The sequence below is a fragment of the Hemiscyllium ocellatum genome, chromosome 4 (genome assembly GCF_020745735.1).
Source record: "Hemiscyllium ocellatum isolate sHemOce1 chromosome 4, sHemOce1.pat.X.cur, whole genome shotgun sequence".
In the NCBI taxonomy this organism is placed as follows: Eukaryota; Metazoa; Chordata; class Chondrichthyes; order Orectolobiformes; family Hemiscylliidae; genus Hemiscyllium; species Hemiscyllium ocellatum.
Genome location: NC_083404.1, coordinates 124,710,970 through 124,734,786, shown reverse-complemented (window position 1 = coordinate 124,734,786; position 23,817 = coordinate 124,710,970). Strand labels below are relative to the sequence as shown.

General features: G+C 43.0%; 1 protein-coding gene across 5 annotated transcripts in view; it reads right to left on the bottom strand.

The window, feature by feature from the left end:
- The window catches only part of LOC132815087 (receptor-type tyrosine-protein phosphatase mu-like), an 888,844-nt gene that overhangs the window by 803,651 nt on the left and 61,376 nt on the right, over nt 1-23,817 (bottom strand). The gene's annotated exons all lie outside the window — the stretch shown is intronic.

The following is a 23,817-nucleotide window of genomic DNA, read 5'->3' as shown; positions in this document are numbered from 1 at the left end:
ACTGAATATGATGAAAATGCAGAATAGAGCATGTGAAGGAGGAGAAAAAAAAAGATTAAAATACAGCGAGGAACCTTCAAAGGTCAATTCCAATATTCCGTAAAGAATTCCAGACTTGCAATTTTACGTATCCTTTCATGATACCAAAACTCTCAAATGTTTTACAGGCAATGAAATAGTTTTGAAATATTGTCCTGTAAGAAACATAACAGCCAATTTGCACACGGCAAGATCCCACATACAATAATATGACAATGACCAGAGAGTTTGCTTATGTGATGCTGACTGAGGGATAAATATTAGCCAAGACAGCAATAATAATTCCATTGCTCTCCGAGTGCCCAAGAATCTTTTATTGTCCACCTGAAAGGAAAGGGCCTGAGTTCTAATGTCTCACACAAAAGGCAGCACCCCCAACAGTGCAGCATTCCCTCAATATTGCTTGGAGTGTCAGTCTTGATGTCGTTGTGCTTCAGTTCTGGAGTAGAAATTGAACCAAAACCATTCACCTCAAAGGCAGCAAGTAGTCATAGCTGACACTACCAAACTGCAACTACATTTACAACAGAAACTTACAACTAACTTCAACAGAAACAGAATCTTCTGCTTTCCAATGTTTATTAGGTTGCTGTGCCTTGTTAACATTATCTGTAACTTGTTGTTCATTTTAGTTTATGAAATGTTTATAAGATTCTCATGTTTTAGGACTGTGTTTTCAATTTAAGGAATGAAAGGGGCCATGTGATCTGTTCTGCCTGACAGCAGTTTGACCATTTGAGATTAAATAAGGCCCAGATTTTTTTAACCTGGAGGAAAGTGCAAAGTATTTACAGATAGAGAGAATGGCAGCAGCAATTCTGCTAACAGTGAATAGACTGAGAGACTTCAAAGTCCCAGAAAAATGGTATGAGTGTTGAGTTCGGAATAGTTGTGCTTTAAGTAAGATAAAAGAGGGCTAGGGTTTCAAGGAAAGCCATCTTAGGACAATACCTCATGCAGCCATACAGTCATAGAGATGTACAGCATGGAAACAGACCCTTTGGATCAGATATGCCGACCAGATATCCTCAATTAATCTAGTCCAATTTGCCAGCACTTGGCCCATATCCCTCTAAACGCTTCCTATTCAAATGCTTTGTAAATGTTGTAATCGTACCAGCTTCTACCACCTCCTATAATAGCTCATTCCATACACACGCCACCCTCTGCATGAAAAAGTTGCCCCTTAGATCCCTTTTAAATCTTTACCCTCTCACCTTAAACGTATGCCCTCTAGTTTTGGATTCCCCTACCCTGTGGAAAAGACATTGGCTATTCATGATTTTATAAGGTCACCCCTCAGCCTCCGATGCTCCAGGGAAAATAGCCCCAGCCTATTCAGCCTCTCCTTATAGCTCAAACCCTCCAATCCTGGCAACATCCTTGTAAATCTTTTCTGAACCCTTTCAAGTTTCACAACTTTTATCCTATTTCTGTGTGATTCAAGGCTTTCAGAATGGGCAATATCGTTGAAAACTTCGACAATGTTAGCCTGCCAGGATCCAGGATAGGGATAGCACTTATCAGCAACAAGAAGTTATGGTTCATCCTGCTGGTAGGACATCACACTCCAAGTGAAAAGAAGGTATTCATGAAGAGTTAAAATGAGATGAGATAATTCACCTAACTCACACTGGAGGAAACATCTCGAGGAGAAGATACCCCATTGTAAAAGACAGTTCTGAGATTAAATGTTCCCAGGCTGAGAATGGAAAAGAACAGAAGTAAACCCTTGAGAAGCAAGAATCACTTTGGACTGGTTCCAAGAATTGAATATCTGCTTATAGTGCAAAGTATATCTGTAAGGTGTGTTTGTGCTTGCAACAAAACAAGTGGAATGTTCTAACCTGTGCTTTGAAGTACAAATTGCCAATGAAGATACTGTTTGGGCTTTGTGTCTGTTTGTTAAAAGTTTCAAAATTGAATTTTTAATGTTATTCATTTGTCTATTAACTAGAAGTCAAAATTCCTTTATGAGAGTTATCAGTCTCTACAGAGATCATAAGTACCTGACTCAATTGAGAGTGGAATCTTGTGAATAACTGATGATGTGAACTGCTGTGAGTAAATATTCAAGCAAGTTGACCGAAGCAAATCAATATCCTATTAACGTTCATTAAGAACAAAGTCCGATGTCCTTTAAGAATCCCAGAAAATGATGTCTACTTCAGTCTTAAGCAAACGGTGCAACAGCACAAAAATAATTTGCCACAGTAAGATATTGGTGTGCTGTCAGTTCTCATCAAACTGTTAGATATAATGCAAGATGGAGCAAGTCAGTGAAGGCCAGGGCAGAAAACAGAAATGAAAAAGTCAGCAGTTTGAGAAAACTGTTAAATGGCAGAGAGTGCCTGGCTGGAGTGTTTGCTTACCCATGTGCTCTCTGTCTGTCTAGATTTGTCACTTTAAAGGACAAGGAACCTCAGGAGAAAGCTCTGCCTTAAGTCAGCACTAAGCAGCGCACCATCACAGCTCATCCCGCCTCAGGCAAGTGCATGCCTGTCAGTCTGTTGCCTTCTCTACAATCTGCCCTCTGTCAGGGTAGGACAGGACCAAAGCTATGAGATATGACTAGCGGCCTTCAAATTGATGAACAGGGGAGTTTGCAAATGTTAGACTCAAGGAAGAGGATCCCATCCTGTTTCAGCACTGCTATGTTCCTCAAATGTTTTGGAGTCACTAAAGGTCACATTTGCAATCTAAATAACAATGACTTGCTTGAATATCATATATATATTAATAGTATTATGCTGCTTTTTTTTGGAGAACCAAACTGAAATAATAAATGTTTTTTCAAATAAGCATGTAAGCAAAGCAATTTTCCTCAATAATATGCTTTAACTTTTGATTTAAACGATTTATATCTGCAAAGGCCATCAGAAAGCCGTGCCACATATTTTATTCTGTGATTCGATCTCCCTTGTTTCCTCCTCCCTAACTCAGGCTCAACAAGGGTTAAGCAAAATAGTCAGACAGCAATCAAGGAGCAGGAGAGTCGACATGTCAGGCAAGAGCCCTTCATCAGATTCCTGGTGATTCCTGATGAAGGTCCCTTGCCCGAAACGGGGATTCTCCTGCTCCTCGGATGCTGCCTGACCTGCTGTGCTTTTCCAGCGCCACATTCTTAACTCTGATGTCCAGCATCTGCAGCCCTCACTTTCTCCAAAGGTTAAGGAAAAGACCATTCCAGAGGTCAAGTGAGCTGGAACTGTCCTGATGACTTGTGGGCATCCCGTGGTAAGGTGTGTACCCATCCTTCCATCAGAAAATAACTTCCAAAATTGATTAGTTAGTGCAGAAAATGAATGGAATTCAATTAGTACAGAAACATTCACAGGAAAAGTAGACTTTGAAGCAGCAGTGAACATATCAGTGTCAGTCTTGAGACTGTCAATGATGCAACTTAAAAGTACTGGAATGTGGGAACATTCAATTACAATACTGAGGTGGTACAGTTCACTGGGCGGATGATACTGTGTGCTGTTCTGGACACCACGGGGATGTCTAATGGAAAGGAGCTTCATTAGCAAAGAAGAACAAAGCAGGTGAGGAGTTTGGATCACAGCGTATGATCAGAAGTATGCCATTTGAACCATTTTTTAAGATCCTAGATTGTGCAATAATCCTCAACTCCAAAAGTCCTGCCTCATCCCCATTCAATAATCCCCATAACCCTTGGTCCCCTTAACGATTTACAAAAATAGTTCCAGGAGTGAGAAACTTCAATCGCGAGGATAGATTGAAGAAGTTGAGTCTGTTGGCCTTGGAGAGAGGAAGACTGAGAGAACATTGAGTAGAGGATTTGAAAATCACGTGCAGGCTAGACAGAGTAGGGGAGGGAGAAACCTTCTCATTCATAAAAGGAACAGGAAAGTGAGGGCATTGACTTAAAGTGAGGTGCAAATGAACCAAGGTTGATGTGAGAGAAAATGTTTTTACATAGTGAGTGGTGAGGGTATGGAATATCCTGCTGGAAATATGGTGGAGGTAGGTTCAACTCAGGCACTCAGAGGGAACTGGATAATTACTTAGATAGAAACAGTGTGCACAGAAAAATAGGGAAAGGGTCAGAAATTAACATAAGGTTATAGAACCAGTACAGGCATTACGGGCAGAATGGCCTCCTTATTCATTGTAACAATTCTGTGATTCTGTGATATTGATGAAAAATCTATCTATCTTGAATGTATTTAGCAAACCAGCCTCAACAGGCCGCTGCAGTAACAAATTCTATAGATTCACTAACCTCAGAGAAGCTCTTCCTCCTTTACTGTTTATAGAAATACACAAACTCTAAATTCTTTAGAGATCACAGGATGGTTACTGGACTGAAGGAGGCCAGTCGACCCATTGTCTCTATCCTACCTATGTAGGATGTTATGTTAGGATGAGATGTGAAGGGTCAGTTAGGGCGCTTGAGGGTTACAAGGGAGTCAGGAAAGAACTAAAGAGAGAGCTCAGAAGAGTCAGGAGGAGACATGAGAAGTTGTTGGCGGATGGGATCAGGGTAAACCCTTAGGCTTTCTATAGGTATTTAAGGAATAAAAGAATGACGTGAGTAAGATTAGGGCCAATCAAGGATAGTAGTGGGAAGTTATGTGTGGGGTCAGAGGAGATAGGGGAAGCAATAGTATTCACTCTAGAAAATGACAATGTAGTCGAAGAGAATACTGAGATACAGGCTACTAGATTGGGTGGGATTGAGGTTCACAAGGAAAAGGTATTAGAAATCCTGCAGAGTGTGAGAACAGACAAGTCTCCTGGGATGGATGGGATTTATCTTAGGATCCTCTGGGAAGCCAGGGAGGTGATTGCCGAGCCTTTGGCATTGATCGTTAAATCGTCATTTTCTGCAGGAATAGTGCCAGAAGACTGGGGGATAGCAAATGTGGTTCCCCTGTTCAAGAAGGGGAGTAGAGACAACCCTGGTAATTATAGACCAGTGAGTCTTACTTCAGTTGTTGGTAAAGTGTTGGAAAGAGTTATAAGAGACAGAATTTATAATCATCTAGAAAAGAATACCTTGATCAGGGATAGTCAGCACGGTTTTGTGAAGGTAGGTCATGCCGCACAAACCTTAATGAGTTCTTTGAGAAGGTGACCAAACAGGTAGATGAGAGTAAACTGGTTAACGTTGTGTATATGGATTTCAGCAAGGCATTCGATAAGGTTCCCACATTAGGCTATTGTACAAAATGCGGAGGAATGGGATTATGGGAGATATAGCAGTTTGGATCAGTAATTGACTTCTGAAAGGAGACAGAGGATAGTGGTTGATGGGAAATGTTCATCATGGAGTCTAGTTACAAGGGTCGGTGTTGGGTTCACTGCTGTTCGTCATTTTTATAAATGACCTGGATGAGGGCGTAGAAGGATGGATTAGTAAATTTGCAGACGACACTAAGGTCGGTGGATTGTGCTTAGTGACGTAGGTTGCGGAGAGACATAGATAAGCTGCAGAACTGGGCTGAAAGGTGGCAAATGGAGATTAATGCGGACAAGTGTGAGAAGATTAACTTTGGTCGGAGTAACCGGAATGCAAAATACTGGGCTAATGGTAAGATTCTTGGTGGTGTAGATGAGCAGAGAGATCTCGGTGTCCATGTACACAGATCCTTGAAAGTTGCCACCCAGGTTGATAGAGTTGTTAAGAAGGCATATAGTGTTTTAGCTTTTATAAATACAGGGATCAAGTTCTGGAACCATGAGGTCATGCTGCAGCTGTACAAAACTCTGGTGCGGCCACACTTGGAGTATTGTGTACAGTTCTGGTCACAGCATTATAAGAAGGATGTGGAAGCTTTGGAAAGGGTGAAGAGGAGATTTACTAGGATGTTGCCTGGTATGGAGGGAAGGTCTTACGAGCAAAGGCTGAGGGACTTGAGGCTGTTTTCGTTGGAGAGAAGAAGGTTGAGAGGTGACTCAATAGAGACATAAGATAATCAGAGGGTTAGATAGGATGGATAGGGAGAGCCTTTTTCCAAGTATGGTGACGGCGAGCACGAGGGGGCATAGCTTTAAATTGAGGGGTGATAGATATAGGACAGATGTCAGAGGTAGTTTCTTTACTCAAAGAGTAGTAAGGGTATGGAATGCTTTGCCTGCAACAGTGGTAGATTCGCCAAGTTTAAGTACATTTAAGTCGCCATTGGACAAGCATATGGAATAGTGTAGGTTAAATGGGCTTCAGATTAGTATGACAGGTCGGCACAACATCAAAGGCCGAAAGGCCTGTACTGTGCTGTAATGTTCTATGTTCTATGTACCTATGTACATGAGCAACTCACTTGGTGCCACTCAATTAGCTTTTCCCTGTGGCCCAGCAAATTTTCCTTCTTTGGAAAATGGCCTAACTCCCTGTTGAAAGCCATGAGTAACTTTGCCTCCATTACACTTTCAGGCAGTGGATTTCACATCTCAATGTCCCCCTGCAGGATAAAATGGTTTACTTCAGTTGCCATTTGTTTCTATGAGCTAATGAGCTTAAACATGCTCCATCTCAATCTTGATCTTACTACCAGTGGGAACAGCTTCTCCCTATAGTCTCTGTCCCCACCTTTGATGACTTACAACATTTCAATCAAATCTCTACTCAGCCTTCTTGAAAGAGAACAGCCCCAAAATTCCCCATTCTAATGTAAATCTGAAATTCCTCACCCCCAGAACCTTTCTTATATGTCTTCTCTAGACATTTTGTAATGTGTCCACGTCTCCCTTAAATTGTGTGACCAGTAGTGTTTAATATAGAATCATCATGACATTCTCATTTTTATAATCTATATCCCTATTTGTAATGTCTAACAAATATAAATGTGATTTATTATCCTTCCTTTCAAATTGCCCTGCTTCCTTCAATGATTAGTGCGCATGCATAGCCAAGGCACTCGCTCTTTCACCCCCCCTTACAATTGTACCCTTTTATTTACATTTTATCTCCGCATTCTTCCGAGCAAAATTAATTACTTCACCCTTCTTTGCATGAAATTTCACCCACCACTTATCGACCCACCCCCCTACACTGTCCACGTCCCTTTGAAGTCTATACTATCCACCGCATGATTCATAATATTTTCCAGCAACAACCCCTTGTTAGTCTTCCCTCAGACTGTCTATCAACCGATCACCATTGCTATCTGCTTCAGTCAATTTCATATCTATATTCCTCCTCTCTCTTTTGCGCCCATGAACTCTAATTTTGCTTACAGGTCTGGTCTGCAGCATTTTATCAAAAGCCCTTTAGAAGTCCATGTACACGACATCGACAGTATTATCCTCATTGAACCTCCTGGTTATCTTAGCAATAACCCAATTGGCTGAACTACACAAGTCACCAGATCTGAGACACCCCGAACTATTTGGGAGCCCATAATGAGAAGGAGGCTCCTGCTCAACAGCGCCAAACAGAGGGTTGGCAACTCTCCAACACTCTTCGGGACAGAAGTACGGCTTTGCAGTAGGATTTAGCCAAACGCTCTAGGATACTGTCAGGTGTCAAGCTGGCATGCCCTGCCAAGAAAGGGGCGGGGGGGGCGGGGGAAGATCATGATTAAAGTTGGGAGAGAGGAATAAAAATCAAGGAATTGGGAGAGGCGGCTAAGGTTGCTGTGGAGTGTTGGATTTAAGAGGCCCCACACCAGGAGTGTAATGTAAGAGGGAGTGGGTAAAGCCTTGAGGGACACCCACCAATGGGCTCGGGTGCAGGCACTGCTCAGGAGGGATACGTCTTGTTACCTCCAGGCAGAGAAACTTTCTGAGCCAGTTAAATCCCAGTTGCAGCAAGAAAAGGTCCTAAGGTGGATATCAATTGCCCACTTTAAGGGTCGTGATTGGCCTGCTAATAAACCCACAATCTTCAGATAACATTGCAGAAGTGATGGGAGAGACAGGGCTAAGGTTGCTGGATTAATCATCCCAGCCAACTTCAAATCCATTGGCAGGAGAGCGCAATCAAATCAAATATGATTTACCTGGAACAGATCCATACTGGTTTTCTTTCCTGGATTAGTGGTGCTGGAAGAGCACAGCAGTTCAGGCAGCATCCGAGGAGCCGTAAAATCGACATTTCGGGCAAAAGCCCTTCATCAGGAATAAAGGCAGAGAGCCTGAAGGGTGGAGAGATAAGCTAGAGGAGGGTGGGGGTGGGGAGAAAGTAGCATAGAGTACAATAGGTGAGTGGGGGAGGAGATGAAGGTGATAGGTCAGGGAGGAGGGTGGAGTGGATAGGTGGAAAAGTCATGGGGACAGTGCTGAGCTGGAAGTTTGGAACTAGAGTGAGGTGGGGGAAGGGGAAATGAAGGAACTGTTGAAGTCCACATTGATGCCCTGGGGTTGAAGTGTTCCGAGGCAGAAGATGAGGCATTCTTTCTCCAGGCATCACCTGGAGGCGTTCTTCCTCCAGCTCCCACACCACCAGATGCCTGGAGGAAGAACGTCTCATCTTCCGCCTAGGAACACTTCAACCCCAGGGCATCAATGTGTACTTCAACAGTTTCCTCATTTCCCCATCCTCCACCTCACTCTAGTTCCAAACTTCCAGCTCAGCACTGTCCCCATGACTTGCCCTACCTGCCTATCTTCTCTTCCACCTATTCACTGCACCCTCCTCCCTGACCTATCACCTTCATCCCCTCCCCCACTCACCTATTGTACTCTGTGCTACTTTCTCCCCACCCCCACCCTCCTCTAGTTTATCTCTCCACCCTTCAGGCTCTCTGCCTTTATTCCTGATGAAGGGCTTTTGCCCGAAACGTCAATTTTACTGCTCCTCGGATGCTGCCTGAACTGCTGTGCTCTTCCAGCAACACTAATCCAGAATCTGGTTTCCAGCATCTGCAGTCATTGTCTTTACCTGGTTTTCTTTCCTCTCAATCCATGTGATTTATCAGTCAGGTTACAACAGCATGAAGCATGGATATTATTATTATCAATGGATTGGCCATTCCGGAAAACATGATCTCAAAAACTTGTTGAGGCATCCTCAACCGAATAATAAATCTGCATTTACCTATTTACTAGCTTTCTCCCAAAATCATTGTTTCCAGAAGTTGTCCACCGCTGAGGTTAAACTGACTGGTCTATAGTTGTTGAGTTTACCTTTATATCCTTCTTTAAATAAAGAAGTAACATTTGCATTTCTTCTCTAACACCACTCCTGTATTCTAAGCGTGGATTGGAAATTTATGACCAGTGTCGCCTCATTTCCCTCAGTAACCTTGGACGCATCTCATCCAATTCTTCTCCTTATGACCTTTAAGCACAGTTGGACTATGCAATACCTCCTCCTACCATTGAGTGCCTGAACGGCCTTCACTTTCACCATGATCTGGGCAGCAATTGTTTTAAATTCATATATCAATAGGTGGCTATGGGATCCATTCAGGGGAAACCGCAGCTAATGAATTTAAAATAAATGGAATTACCATTGCTGAATCTCCCCTCATCAATAAAAGCCAAAATGCGTTTAGTATCTCGGTCATATCCCCTTTCTCCTTGTGTAAATTACCATTTTGTTCCTAAACAACCTCCCTCTTCCTTGTTAAAAATCACACAACACCAGGTTATAGTCCAACAGGTTTATTTAAAAGCACTAGCTTTCGGAGTGCTGCTCCTTCAATAGGTGGTTGATGAAGAACCATCTGATGAAGGAGTGTCGCTCCGAAAGCTAGTGCTTCTAAATAAACCTGTTGGACTATAACCTGGTGTTGTGCGATTTTTAACTTTGCACATTCCAGTCCAATACCGGCACCTCCAAATCATCCCTCTTCCTTGAATCACCCCCTTTTTTTAAGTTCATATATCAATAGGTGGCTTTGAGATCCATTTAGGGGAAACCGCAGATAATGAATTTAAAATAAATGGAATTATCATTGCTGAATCTCTCCTCATCAATAAAAGCCAAAAGAGCTGCGGGTGCTGAAAATCAAACAAAAACAGAAATTGCTGGATAAGCTCAGCACATCTGACAGCATCCGTGGGGAGAAATCAGAGTTAACGTTCCTCTGAGGAAGGGTCACTGGACCTAGAACATTAACTCTGATTTCTCTTCATAAATGCTGCCAGACCTGCTGAGCTTATCCAGCAATTTCTGTTTTTGCCCCTCACATCTATCCCCTTCTTCAATCAATTTCTTTGGGGTGATCTGCAGATGAATTGACAAAACAATGAAATCAATGAGTAAGAAATGACCAAGAAAACTCTTGAGTGCTCATTGGGTGATGATACATGGTTCAGGGCCACACCGACCAGTAAGATGCCAAGGACTGAGTCAAAAGATCCCAGTTTTTGCAGCATATAGAGACCTACAATGGAGAATTAGGAGCCAAAGAGGCAGACAATGCCTCAGTGCGAGCTCTGCTGGGCGCTATCCAGTGATTTGTTGCTGGCACGTGTAGAGATGTGAAGTGAGGACAAGTTCAGGCTGGGCTTTAATGCAGCCTGCCAATTCTTCCTTGTCTGGGCTTGTTCCTGAAGAATGCTCACTTAACCAAGTAACTGGAGGGATGCCAGGTACAGACTTGGGGCCAACATTATTGAACACTTTCAGGAGAAAGAGAAGGAGGAAGTGTTCAAGAGCAGAGATTGGGGTTGGGGTGGGGAGGGGGGCGAAGAAGAAGAATTCAACTTGAGAACATTTCTGTAAATAACTATGTATCCAAATGATCAAAGCTGAGGAGACTGCAAACAGTCCAACCCATTAATTGACAACAAAACTCTCAGCAGAGAATCCTCATTATTATAAACTCAGCTCTGTTAAACCATTTCCTGGAACAAAGTTCTCATCTGCCCCTTGGCTCAACACTATTACAGTCACTGGAGCAATTTCATTCTCCAGGAGATGAACTCCTGATAACAAGTACAGTATTATGCTGTGGATCCCTGTACGTTTATAATAACAAGGATTGACTGTGCTCGGAGTCTCACAGAAAGCAATATCATTTGCAGCGTTTGAAGTGCATTGTTGTTTTATATTGAAGTGAAGTTGAAACATTGTTATAGACTTTCCCTCAGGTCAAATCAGAGAGCAGGTGCTAATGCGTCACAAACCCTACATTCTGATGAGGACTTTAGCAGAGATGGAGGAAGATTTTATCCAGTACTCTCCAGACACCTCAGCTGGTTAAGGCCGTGATCAGCTGAAGGATGTAGAATTCCTGAGCTGTGCTGACTCGGCTTAAAGCAGCTTAGCCAGGCTGTAGGGAGTGGGATGGCAGGGAACAGGAGGAGACTGTGATTAGATTTAGTTCCCAGGCTAAAGACAGACCAATCCTGGGCAATATCCATTTGGACTTGTGCTGGAATATATTGGGTTTTTTTTGTCCTGCTATTTGCAAAAAGTAAAACTATAATTTGATGAGGGGGCATAATAAGGTGAAAGGTGATGTAAGGAAAACCATTTTCACCCAGATTGTGGTGGGGATCTAGAATGAACTGGCTGGGTGGGTAGTTGAGGCAAGAAACTTCAAAACCTTTACAAAGTACTTGGAATGTCATAGCACAGAAGGCAATGAGCTAAGCACTGGTAAGTGGGCAAGCGTAGATAAGTCAGTGCAGACTCAATGGGATGAAGGGCCTCTCCTGTGCTGTATGACTCTATTGCGGGTTCTTTATGTCAAGATAACACTGTACACACATATCTGGCCATGTATCTGTGGGTCAGAAAGCGCTCTACCCCTCCTGAGCCCACAGGGACGCCTCTGAGGTTCCTCAGGTAATCTCCTCATGCAGAACCTGGCACTGGTAACATTGCAGTGATGGTGGGAAGAGGCTGGGAATTGGTAACTGAAGTGGTTCAATTGATGTCTCGGTGAATGGTCGCTCACTACCTGCCACCTGACCTGTGCAGTTTCTTCCAGCATGACCCACGAGTATTATATACCAGTCAGGCAGTTGAGAGGCCACCTGCGGGCCTTCGGGATTGCAGACCATTCCCTTATGAGCTCTTTTGCTCAGCAGCATACCAGAGTGGCAATGGCAGCTGCCATAACAGCACTCAATGGCAACCAAAGCCAGAAGTCAAAGGTGGTGGGAGTTGGCTTGTGAGGGATCAGCAACAAGGCTGGCTTTTAAGTAGGTCCCAATACCTGGTCTCCTGATCACAAACTGAGTGCCTTTGAATGAGGGGTCTTTCTTCCCCACAGTGGAGCAATGCACACTGGTTTGCTTGTTGTGCTCCAGGCCTGTCAATAAAGCCATCAATGGGCAGAGGTTCTCAACTGGGCATTCAGTGGCTCAATTGCTGACAGAGCAGGAAGTCCAACAATGAGCCCTCTGGGATTCAACCCCTTTATCCCCAAGCATTATCCTGGTGTTGTAGATTACTAGTCCAGTGACATTATCAACTATACACCTCCTCTCCTGTCATACTGTGTCTATTGTAACTGTACTCACATATGGAATGTGAAACATACAACAATCATAATCTACCTGAGATGGTGACAGGGCCTCATCAAAAGATGGTATCTTTGTCTGTGTAGCAATTCCTGAGTACCCTGTCAATCCAGATTATGTACTTGACTCCCCTACTGAGATTTGAACCCAGACCGTTTTGACTAAGCATTTACATTGTTTCATATTTACATTTGCATCAGCTACCAGGCAAAGGAAATCTTTTCTATATAATGAGATATAAAATCTGATTTAGCAATATGTTCCGCTAAGTTATTGGCACCTTGTCCATTAATTTTTCTCACTGACGAGAAAGTACTGGCTCCTGCTAGGTACCAGTAAAATTAGATATTAGCAAGACAGGATTAAGGGTCAGGAATGACAGTCGGATTTGGAATTACTGTGCTGTGGAAATGCTGCTTTTAAGAACATCTTCCACAGCATTTGTAACGGATCAGGAAAACATATCACAGCGAAGATGTATCAGTCAAAACAAATCTGAAGCAGACATGAATATAGGCTTAATCTTCAAAGGAGATTAACCTCTAAGAATACAAGTTACTGGAAAATCTTTCTATGGATTGTTAAGCCACTAAACAAAAATAAAAGTCTCACAAAGAAAGAACATGTCGGAAAGCCACTATGTGAAGAAATGATTTGGAGGTGCCGGTGTTGGACTGGGGTGGACAAAGTTAAAAGTCACACAATACCAGGTTATAGGCCAACAGGTTTATTTGGAAGCACTAGCTTTCGGAGCACCGCTCCTTCATCAGGTGGTTGTGGAGTGAAGGAAAGTGCTGAAAACATCGAGCTGGTCAGCAACAACTTGTGCAGAGAAGGGGGCAAGTTTCAGAGTTCTGGTCTCATCAGAACCCAAGATTCATTTAAAGTTACATTTCTGGAAACAACCAATTGTTTAAAGGTCAAATCAAGAGGCTATCTTGACAGTTCAAAATAAAAGAGTGAAAAATACAGTATTCACCTCCCCCTCCAATAAATGAATTCTTTCTTTAATTTTTAACCAAAGAGTGGTCAATAACCTCACAGACTTCTCCTTCTCTCAAGATCTCTTTCTGCTTTTAAGCTGCCCCTACATTGCTGACCTGTTTGATCACGGTTTTGGCCACTTATTTCTTTATGTTTTTCCTCATAAAATATTTATGATAACGTTCCTCTGAAGCTTTACAATGTTAAAGCAAAGAGTTAACGATGACCAAGAACTCCCCACTGAAAACGAAATAAGAACACATTCATTTTATAAGCATGAGAGAGTTAACTGCACTCTAACGTTTTGGCTCAGCTCCCCCTAATCTTCATTTGTGGCATGATTAATATTGTGGTTTGGAAAGAGACCACAGGACACTACATTGGATATGTGGGTTCACTCTGCCGAGCCAGCCTGGAGATGTTGGCAAGCTCCATTATTGGTTCCACATGCCTTTATTTGTTGTGGTATTGTGTAGTGTCCAGAAACAAAAAGAACTTCAAAAAACAACAAAGAGCTTTCTGGAAACCTACAATGGCTATTCTAAATTCATTTGCTCTTCCCAGTCACAAGGGCTTTATTTAGATTTGTATAGAGGTCAAGTGTTGTATTACTCCTTGTTCATATTAGCGTGCCAATTCTGTATTCTTTAAAAATGAGTAGGGCAGTGTTTTCTGAAAGTGCTGCTCCAGCTGATGAGATGACAGGACTCCCAATAGATATAGAAGAAAACAGTTCAACTTTTTTGAATAAAACTAAAGAAACAATACAGATATACTTACTGCCTCAGTGGCATTTCTCTTCATTCACCCTCAGCTGTAGCCAAATTAAATGTGTGCACTGTATTTAAAGTATTTTTCCGTACACAGTTATAGAGCATTAGAAATATCCCTTCAGGCACATCTGTGACAAATACCTTACCAAGCAATTTGAAAGAAAAGAAAAAAGCATTGAGCCAGTGTTTAAATGTGGTTTAGTGTAGGCTTTCCTCTCTCAGCTGTTAATGTCCTTGCCATGTATACAACGCAATCAAACAGACAAGGTTGGTTTCTTTCATTCTTTCACAAGCCATGAGTGTCGATTTATTGCCCATCCTCGATTGCCCTTAAGAAAGTGGTGATGAGCTGCTTTCCAAAGCCACTGCAGTCCATTTGGTGGGATCCACCATCAGTGCTGTTAGGGAGGGAGCTCCAGGGTTTGGACCAAGCACCAACGAAGGAATTGCAATATAGTTCCAAGCCAGGATGGTGTGTGATTTGGAGGGGAAACTGCAGCACCTGCTGCCATTCACATTCGAGATGGCCGAGGTCGTGGGTTTGAAAGGTGCTATCTAATTGAACATCTGCGCTACATCTTGTAGATGGTAAGCACTGCTGCTCCTGAAGGTCACAGAATCACAGAAATGTTCTCACCCAAAGGAGACCATTCAGTCCATTGTAGCTGAAATGGTTCATTAAATGAGCATCATGAGTGTATGCCGGTCTCTTGATTTTTCTCCATATTCTTGCACATTATTTTTATCCAAATAATCACCCAATGACCTCTCGAATGCTTCAGGTTGATGTTGGAGGGAATGAATGTTTATGGGTATGATACCAGTCAAGCAGACTGCTTTTTCTAGGACAGTAGGTTAATGACATGCATCCGTGTGTCAGAAAGATTTTCTCTTGCTTGGAAATGATCACTGTTTGACACCTGTACGGAAGAAATGTTATTTGCCACTGATCAGCCCAGGCCTGGATGTTGTCCAGATTTTGTTGCATTTGAACACGGACTGCTTCAGCATCTGAGGAGTTGTGAATGGTGCTTCAGATTTTATGATGGATGGAAGGTCACTGATGAAGCACTGGGGATGGTTGGCCCGAGGAAACTATCCTAAAGAGCTCCTGCCTAGAGCTGAGATGACTGAGATCCAGTAACACAACCATCTTCCTTTGTGCCAATATGACTAATCAGCAGAGAGTTTGTGCTCAATTCCCATTGATTTCAACTTTACAAGGGCTTCTTCATCCCACGTTCAGTCAAGCATGGCCTTGACGTCAAGGGCGGTTGCTCTCCCCTTGTCTCTGGAATTCAGCTCATTTGTCCATGTTGGAACTGAGGCTGTATTGAGGTCAGGAGCTGAGTCACCCTGGCAGAACCCAAACTGGGTGGCCCTGAGCAGGTTATTGCTGAGCAGGTGCTGCTTGATAGCATTGTTGATGACACCTTCCATCATTTTGCTGATGATCAAAAGTCGACTGATGGTGCAGTAATTGGCTGGGTCGGATTTGTCCTTCGTTTTGTGTACAGGATATAACTCAGCAATTTTCGACATTTTCGGGCAGATGCCAGTGTTGTAACTGTACTGAAGCATCCTAGTTAGGGGTGGGCAAGTTTCCCACCTCAGAGCCAGGTGACCTGGGTTCAACTCTCACTAGCTCAACCACCTGATAAAGGAGTGGCACTCTGAAAGCTAGTGCTTCCAAATAAACTTGTTGGACTATAACCTGGTGTTGTGTGATTTTTAACTCTGCCCACCTCAGTCCAACGCCAGCAGCTCCAAGTCATTGCTCAAAAAAGTGTGTCATAACATTGCTGACCAGGTTAAATAGACAATATCTTAAGTTACATCTTACCAATATGGACAGAGCTTGTTAGATGTATATCACATATAATTATTGACTCTCTTCTTTCTGTCTCTGCATGTTTCATGAAAATATGCAGCAGATGAATTATTAATATTTATCAGAGTTTTTTTTTACATTGACAAGAAACACTGAGGTCATCGATTACATTCCTAGTAGGAAATTCAACTGATGTTCTTTCTCACTTCCAGCATCATTCATTTGCCATAACCTTTTCCCAGCTGAAAAATGTGTTGCTGGAAAAGCGCAGCAGGTCAGGCAGCATCCAAGGAGCAGGCAAATTGATGTTTCGGGCATAAGCCCTTCTTGAGGAATGAGAAAGGTGTGCCAAGCAGGCTAAGATAAAAGGTAGGGAGGAGGGACTTGGGGGAAGGGGCATTGGGAATGCGATAGGTGGAAGGAGGTTAAAGTGGGGGTGATAGGCCGGAGAGGGGGTGGGAGCGGAGAGGTCAGGAAGAACATTGCAGGTCAAGAAGGTGGTGCTGAGTTCGAGGGTTGGGACTGGGTTAAGGTGGGGGGAGGGGAAATGAGGAATCTGCATTCATCCCTTGTGGTTGGAGGGTTCCTAGGCGGAAGATGAGGTGCTCTTCTTCCAGGCATCATGTTGCCATGGTCTGACGATGGAGGAGGCCAAGGACCTGCATGTCCTTGGCGGAACGGGAGGGGGAGTTAAAGTGTTCTGCTACGGGGCGTTTGGGTTGGTTGGTGCGGGTGTCCAAGAGGTGTTCTCTGAAACATTCCGCAAGTAGGCGGCCTATCTCCCCAATACAGAGGAGGCCACATCAGGTGCAGCGGATGCAGTAAATGATGTGTATGGAGGTGCAGGTGAATTTGTGACGGATATGGAAGGATCCGTTGGGGCCTTGGAGAGAAGTGAGGGGGGAAGGTGTGGGCGCAAGTTTTGCATTTCTTGCGGTTGCAGGGGAAGGTGCTAGGAGTGGAGGTTGGGTTGATGGGGTGCGTGGACCTGATGAGGGAGTCATGGAGGGAGTGGTCTTTCTGGAATGCTGATAGGGGAGGGGAGAGAAAGATATCCTTGGTGGCGGGGTCTGTCTGGAGGTGGTGAAAATGACGACGCATGATACGATGTATCTGGAGGTTGGTGGGGTGGTAGGTGAGGACCAGTGGGGTTCTGTCCTGGTAGCAATTGGAGGGGCAGGGTTTAAGGGCGGAGGACCGGGAAGTGGAGGAGATGCGGTGGAGAGCGGGAAGTGGATGAGATACGGTGGCACAATGCATTTGGTGAACAGTACACTTTAAGTAAATTCACCAATTAAATCTCTCAGGTGCATCTTTGCAATATCAACACAAGTCACAAAGGAGAAGTATCATGTTGTCTGATTGCGTTTGTGTAAATGTTATCTTTTCTCTCTGAAGTGGCCACTCATTTTGGATTGCTGTTTCATCAGTGGCAACCATCCACCCAATTGGCCACCTTTATACAATGAACCTACAGACTCCCAAAACGTCAATTCTCTTGCTCCTTGGATGCTGCCTGACCTGACGTGCTTTTCCAGCATCACACTCTTGACTCTAATCTCCAGCATCTGCAGTCCTCACTTTCACCTACAGATTCCCAACAGGTAGCTGAGGCTTCACAACAGAGTTTGGTTCTTCCGTAATCTAACATGCCCAGGTGCCCAGGCTTTTGGAATGGAGCGGGTCACTGGTTAGTGATTGAGAGCAAGGACTGAGGTTTATTAATTTTACCAGTGATATTGCTGGGCAATTTAGTGCAGTGGGTGATATCACATGCAGCTACCATATTCCATACTACTCCATATTCCCATTACGTTCAACAGAAATGAATGATAAATAAAATGAAAATTGGAAAAGGTAGCGTCACAGAGCTTGGAAACAGACCCTGCAGCCCAACTCGTCCATGCTTCAGGTTTCCTGTACCAAACCAGTCCCATTTATCTGTGCATGGCCATATCCTTCTGAACCTTTCCTATCCATGTACCTGTCCAGATGTCTTGTTAATGTAATTGCACTCAACCCTACCACTTCCTCTGGCAGCTCATTCATTTAATGCAGCACCCTCTGCATGAAACAGTTGCCCCTCAGGTACCTTTTAAATCTGTAAGGATAGGATAAATAGACAAAGTCTCTTCCTTGGGGTGGGGTAGTCCAGAACTAGAGGGTATAGGTTTAGGATAAGAGGGGAAAGATATAAAAGAGACCTAAGGGGCAACTTTTTCACACAGAGGGTGGTACGTGTATGGAATGAGCTGCCAGAGGATGTGGTGGAGGCTGGTACAATTGCAACACTTAAGAGGCATTTGGATGGGTATATGAATAAGAAGGGTTTGGAGGGATATGGGCCGGGTGCTGGCAGGTGGGACTAGATTGGGTTGGGATATCTGGTCGGCATGGACGGGTTGGACCAAGGGTCTGTTTCTGTGCTGTACATCTCTATGACTCTGTGACTCTATACCCTCTAATTTTGGATTTGTTGTCCTGGGGCAAAATCCTAGGCTATTCACCTTATCTCTGCCCCACATTTGGTCACCCTGTTGTAGGAAGGATATTATTAAACTTGAAAGAGTGTAAAAAAGATTGACAAAGAAGATGTTACCAAGACTGAAGGATTTGAGTTATGATGGATTGGCTGAGACTGTTTTTCCTGGAGCGTCAGAGGCTGATGGACCTTATAGAGGCTTATAAAATCATGAGGGGCATAGATAGGGTAAATAGCCAAGGTCTTTTCCCTGGGGTGGGGGAGTCCAGATCTAGAGGGCATAGGTTTAGGGTGTGAGGGGAAAGATTTAAAAGGGACATGAGGGGCAACTTGTTCACACAAACAGCAGTGCTTATATGGAATGAGCTGCCAGATGAAGTGGTCGCGGCAAGTTCAGATACAACATTTAAAAGACATTTGGACAAGTACATGGATTGGAAAGGGTTTAGCGGAATATGGGCCAAACACAGGCAAGTGGGACTAGTTTAGTTTGGGAGACCTGGTCAGCATGGACAAGTTGGTCTGAAGGGACTATTTTCATGCTGTCTGACTCTATGACTTTTTGATATGTTGGGCCAAATTGTCTCCTTCTGCACAGTAACAATTCTGTGGTTCTCTGCGAGTATTTTATTACTCAGTCATGTGGCATGGGTGTCACAGGCTGGACCAGCATTTATTGCCCCTGAGAAGTTGGTGTGAGTTGCCTTTTTGAACCGCTGCACCCTATGTATTGTAGATTGACCCACAATGCACTTAGGGAGGGGATTCCAGGATCTTGACTAAACAATGCTGAAAGAACAGTGATATATTCCCCTGTCAGGATGGTGAGTGGCTTGGAGGGCAATTTCCAGGTGGTCGTGTTCCTATTTTTCTGCTGCCATTGTCCTTCAAGATCATAACGATGTTGAATTTGGAAGGTTCCATCAAGAGATATATGACAAATTTCTGCAGTTCATTGCAGAAGTGATTCAGGATTACTGCAAACTACAAACTGAGTGTGAACCAGCCATCGTCCTGCAAGGTTGGCAGGTAAGAATTACCCTAGAGTCTCAATGCAATGAGTGACATACGGTGGTAAAAAATGAATTTCTTGACTTCTTTGGCAACATGAATATGTTGCTGGAAAATTATGGTAATATGTCGACTCAGTAATTGCTGTCAAGACCTTTATTGCCTCATATCGCTAAAACAAATGGACTGCGTCAGCACTGTAAAAAAAATGGGCAGGTTGCATTTAACTGCTTGACCTGAGAAATGGTCAAGGCACATCACATCATGAGAGATATAAATGCGAGGAGGTGTTTAAAAAGCATGGGTAAAAAAGTCATTTTCTATACTTAGTCTCAGCCATTTCATAAAGAGTACAAATTATATAAGAATAATGTCAACACAGGTCTCTTCCCCCAGCTCCCAGCCAATAACTGTCATGCTCTGGGTTCATGGCCCTCTATAATTTACATCAAATATAATATATTCAAATTATTTGCATATGACCTATTCTTTTTTAACACTATGGGTGCGACTAAGTGCAATCCCAGAACACTGTCAGGAGAGCAGATGTTATCAGCATATAAAAGGAACATGATGGATTAATACACAGCACAGTAAAACCATCAGAGCAGCCCTTTGCTTTCATTTGGAATGCCTCTCTGCTCTTCACATCCTTGTCTCAATAATTAGCAGTGGCAGCATTTCATTTATCCATCAGCTTCCTGATGGGGCACTTTCTACTGTACCACAGACAACAGACAATTATTTCACAAAATCTCTGGTTAAGTCTACCAATTCATTAGTGGGAGTGCTGCTGAGGCCACAGGTGGCAAAACTGTCCTGGTATTTTCACTGATGGTCTACAAGCAGGCGCCTGTCATTACCTTTTTTAATGACATGTTACAGCACAAAAGGTGCTGTAGTGTCAATAATAATAGCACTGAGCAAAACTACTGCATAACAGCCAGTGACTTGATAACTGAATTATGGATTTGCACATTGAAAAATCTCACTTGCAGCTTCATTGGACGAAAGTTGTTTACCTTAACCTCAAAAAGACTAGAAACAGACTTGCATTAGTAAGTAAGGAAATTTTTGGATTAACAACATAATACTCATTAGATTAGATGAGATTTCCTACAGTATGGAAACAGGCCATTCGACCCAACAAGTTCACACCGACCCTCCAAAGCGTAACTCACCCAGACCCATTCTCCTATCCTATATTTCCCCCTGACTAACGCATCTGACAGTATGGGCAATTTAGCACGGCCAATTCACTTGACCTGCACATCTTTGGATTGTGGGAGGAAACTGGAGCACCCGGAGGAAACTGACAGACACAGGAGAACATGCAAACTCTACACACAGTCACCCGATGCCTTATAGAAAATTACTTTTACCCAACGTAAGCACTGTACCTGCAATGTAACTGGTGTAAGTGTCAGCTAAAATTATGTCCATTTCATTTTCAGGATTTATTTCGGGCTCCAGGCAAGCTACGTAATTCTTTTGCACAATGATTACATATCAAGAATATCTCTTCCCCTTTCTACCAAGCCTTGAAGGGTGTGTTAGAAGTCTGGTGACTGATGAGAAAAGTCACAGAAACAAAGTAACAAACTTCTGCACTTTTAGTTAAGATGTCAACCTCGTCAGCCTTGGAATCGGAGGTTCAGGAATTTCAGACCATCACTAGCGATTCAGCACAGAAGTCGGATTGACAGTTCAGTGCAGTGCTGGCTGTCAGAAACATCAAGTCAAAGTAAGGTTATATCCATCCTGTCAAGTGGATATAAGAAATCATGAGGCATTATTCGAAGAAGAGCAGCAGAGTTTTCTCAATGCCTTAGTCAATATTTGTCCCTCAAACGCGAGTACTCAAGAATAAATTTCAGTTGGTTCCCTCAATGATGTGTGTTGAATTTTTCTGCACCTGAGTTACAAAACGTCAGTGTGGCACATTTTGGGACATCCTCCAGTTGTGAAAAAACACAATTTCTTTTCTTTGATTTTTGTCATTCTGCTGTGATTGTAGAACAAGATTGCTCCTTCAGGGAAATGCATGCATGCTCAAAAACATCTTGTCAGTATTAAAGGAAAGGGATGGCACTCTTGATTTTTTATTAGTACTATTTTAAGTCGAACATTTTATTGTCTGACACATGCTATAATTACTGGAATAGTGTTCCATTGCTTTTATTGTCACTTGATGCTCACTATCATGTTTTTCTAAAAGCTCCAGCTCCTAACTATTGACTCACATTGTCTGTGGATCTAATGATGCTACTGGTTTCCTTATCAACTCTCACCGACTGACACTGCTCTACACCAAACCCTTCACACATGGTAATTTCTCTTTCAATTCACGGGTGCTTGAAGGTAGTTTCACCTCAAAGACCAAGATGAAACAGCTGAAGAAAGGGATGTGATTCTTCGCACTATTCTTGCTGGTTATGACCGTGGAATGTTACTATTCACTCAATCAATACAACTCACAGAAGATCTTTGAGCACTTCCTTGAAATGCAGTCGGCTCTAACACAATCTGATGTACTCTTTTTCATTCAGCATACCTATAATGTGGGAGCTTTCCTTCCATGTGGAGATGCCAATTTTATATATATATATCATTAAATCATTACAACTTTTCGAAAGATTATAAATACAATTAGTTATTTAACAAAGAACTCAAGAGGAAAATGGTTAGAATCTGAAACTTGCAAACAACAAGAGGGGTGGATCAGGCAAATTGCTTTGATCATTTAAAAGGAAGTTTAGAGCATAAAGAACAAAGAAAATTTACAGCCCAGGAACAGGCCCTTCGGCCCTCCAAGCCTGAGCTGATCCAAATGTACTGTCTAAACCTGTCGGTCAATTCCTAAGCATCTGTATCCTTCTGCTCCCCACCTACTCATGCATTTATCCAGATGCATCTTAAATGAATCTATCGTGCCTGCCTCTACCACCTCTGCTGGCAACGCGTTCCAAATGTCCACCATCCTCTGTGTGAAGTACTTACCGTGTGTATCCCCCTCAAACTTTCCACCTCCCATCTTGAAGGCGTGATCTCTCATTATTGAATTCTTCACCTGGGAAAAGGTTTGTCTCTATCCACCCTGTCTGTACCCTTCATGATTTTGTCAACCTCAATTAGGTCCCCCCTTAATCTCCTTTTTTCTAATGAAAATAAACCTAACCTACTCAACCTTTTTTCATAGACAGCACCTTCCATGCCAGGCAACATCCTCGTAAACCTTCTCTGCACCCTCTCCAAAGCGTCCACATCGTCGATAATGTGGCCACCAGAACTGTGCACAGTATTCTAAATGTGGCTGAACCAATGTCTTGTACAATCTTAACATGACATACCAGCTCTTATACTCAATACCCTGTCCAATGAAGGCAAGCATACTATATGCCTTCCTGAACCACTCTATCCACCTGTGCAGCAACCTTCAGGGTCCAATGGACCTGCGCTCCCAGATTTCTCTGCCATCAACCTTTCCCAAGGCTCTTCCATTCATTGTATAATTCGCTCTAGAATTAGTCTTGCCTAAATGCATCACCTCACACTTTTCTGGATTGAAAACCATCTGCCACATTTCTGCCCAACTCTCCAGTCTCTCTATATCCTCCTGTATTCTCAGATAGTCCCTTTTGCTTTCTGCTACTCCACCAATCTTCGTGTCATCAAAACAAAGAAGAGAGAAACAAGTAGAGGGATGAGCTGACAGAGTTGTTTCGGAGTTAAATATGGTTCCTAGGACTAAAGGGATCAAAGGGTGTAAGGAGAAAGCAGGAACAGTTGGATGATCAGCCATGATCACACTGAATGGTACAGCAGGATCCCAGGTCCTAATGTCCCACAATTGTTTTTAACATTTCTTATGCTTCTATATACCTGCCTTGCTTTTAGTCTGTGTAATGGAGTTAGTATAGTGGTCTTCAGTTGGTCAGCTATATGTGTACTATATACAATAAGATCAGTAAGCACACAATTTCAATACGTGCTTACATCTGTATGGGTTAGCTATTTAAGTAATTGGGGATGCAAATAAACTCCAAGACATTAATCTGAACAAGAATCCGAATTTTGTAAACATATGTTTCATGGGTTAATGGTGGAGATAAGTGAGTGTAGAATGTCAGTATTGACAGCTAGTTAAAGGCAGAAAGTGGACACTGAAAACTAAAATGATGACTGCAATTGCAGCAGGTCTGAAAAATATCTTTTCTCAACAGACATCTATTATTGTCTACGTTCGCAGCTGAAGTTACAAGGAACAACTAAGAGTAAAGCACTACGGCATAAACTAAAGGCTTCGAGCC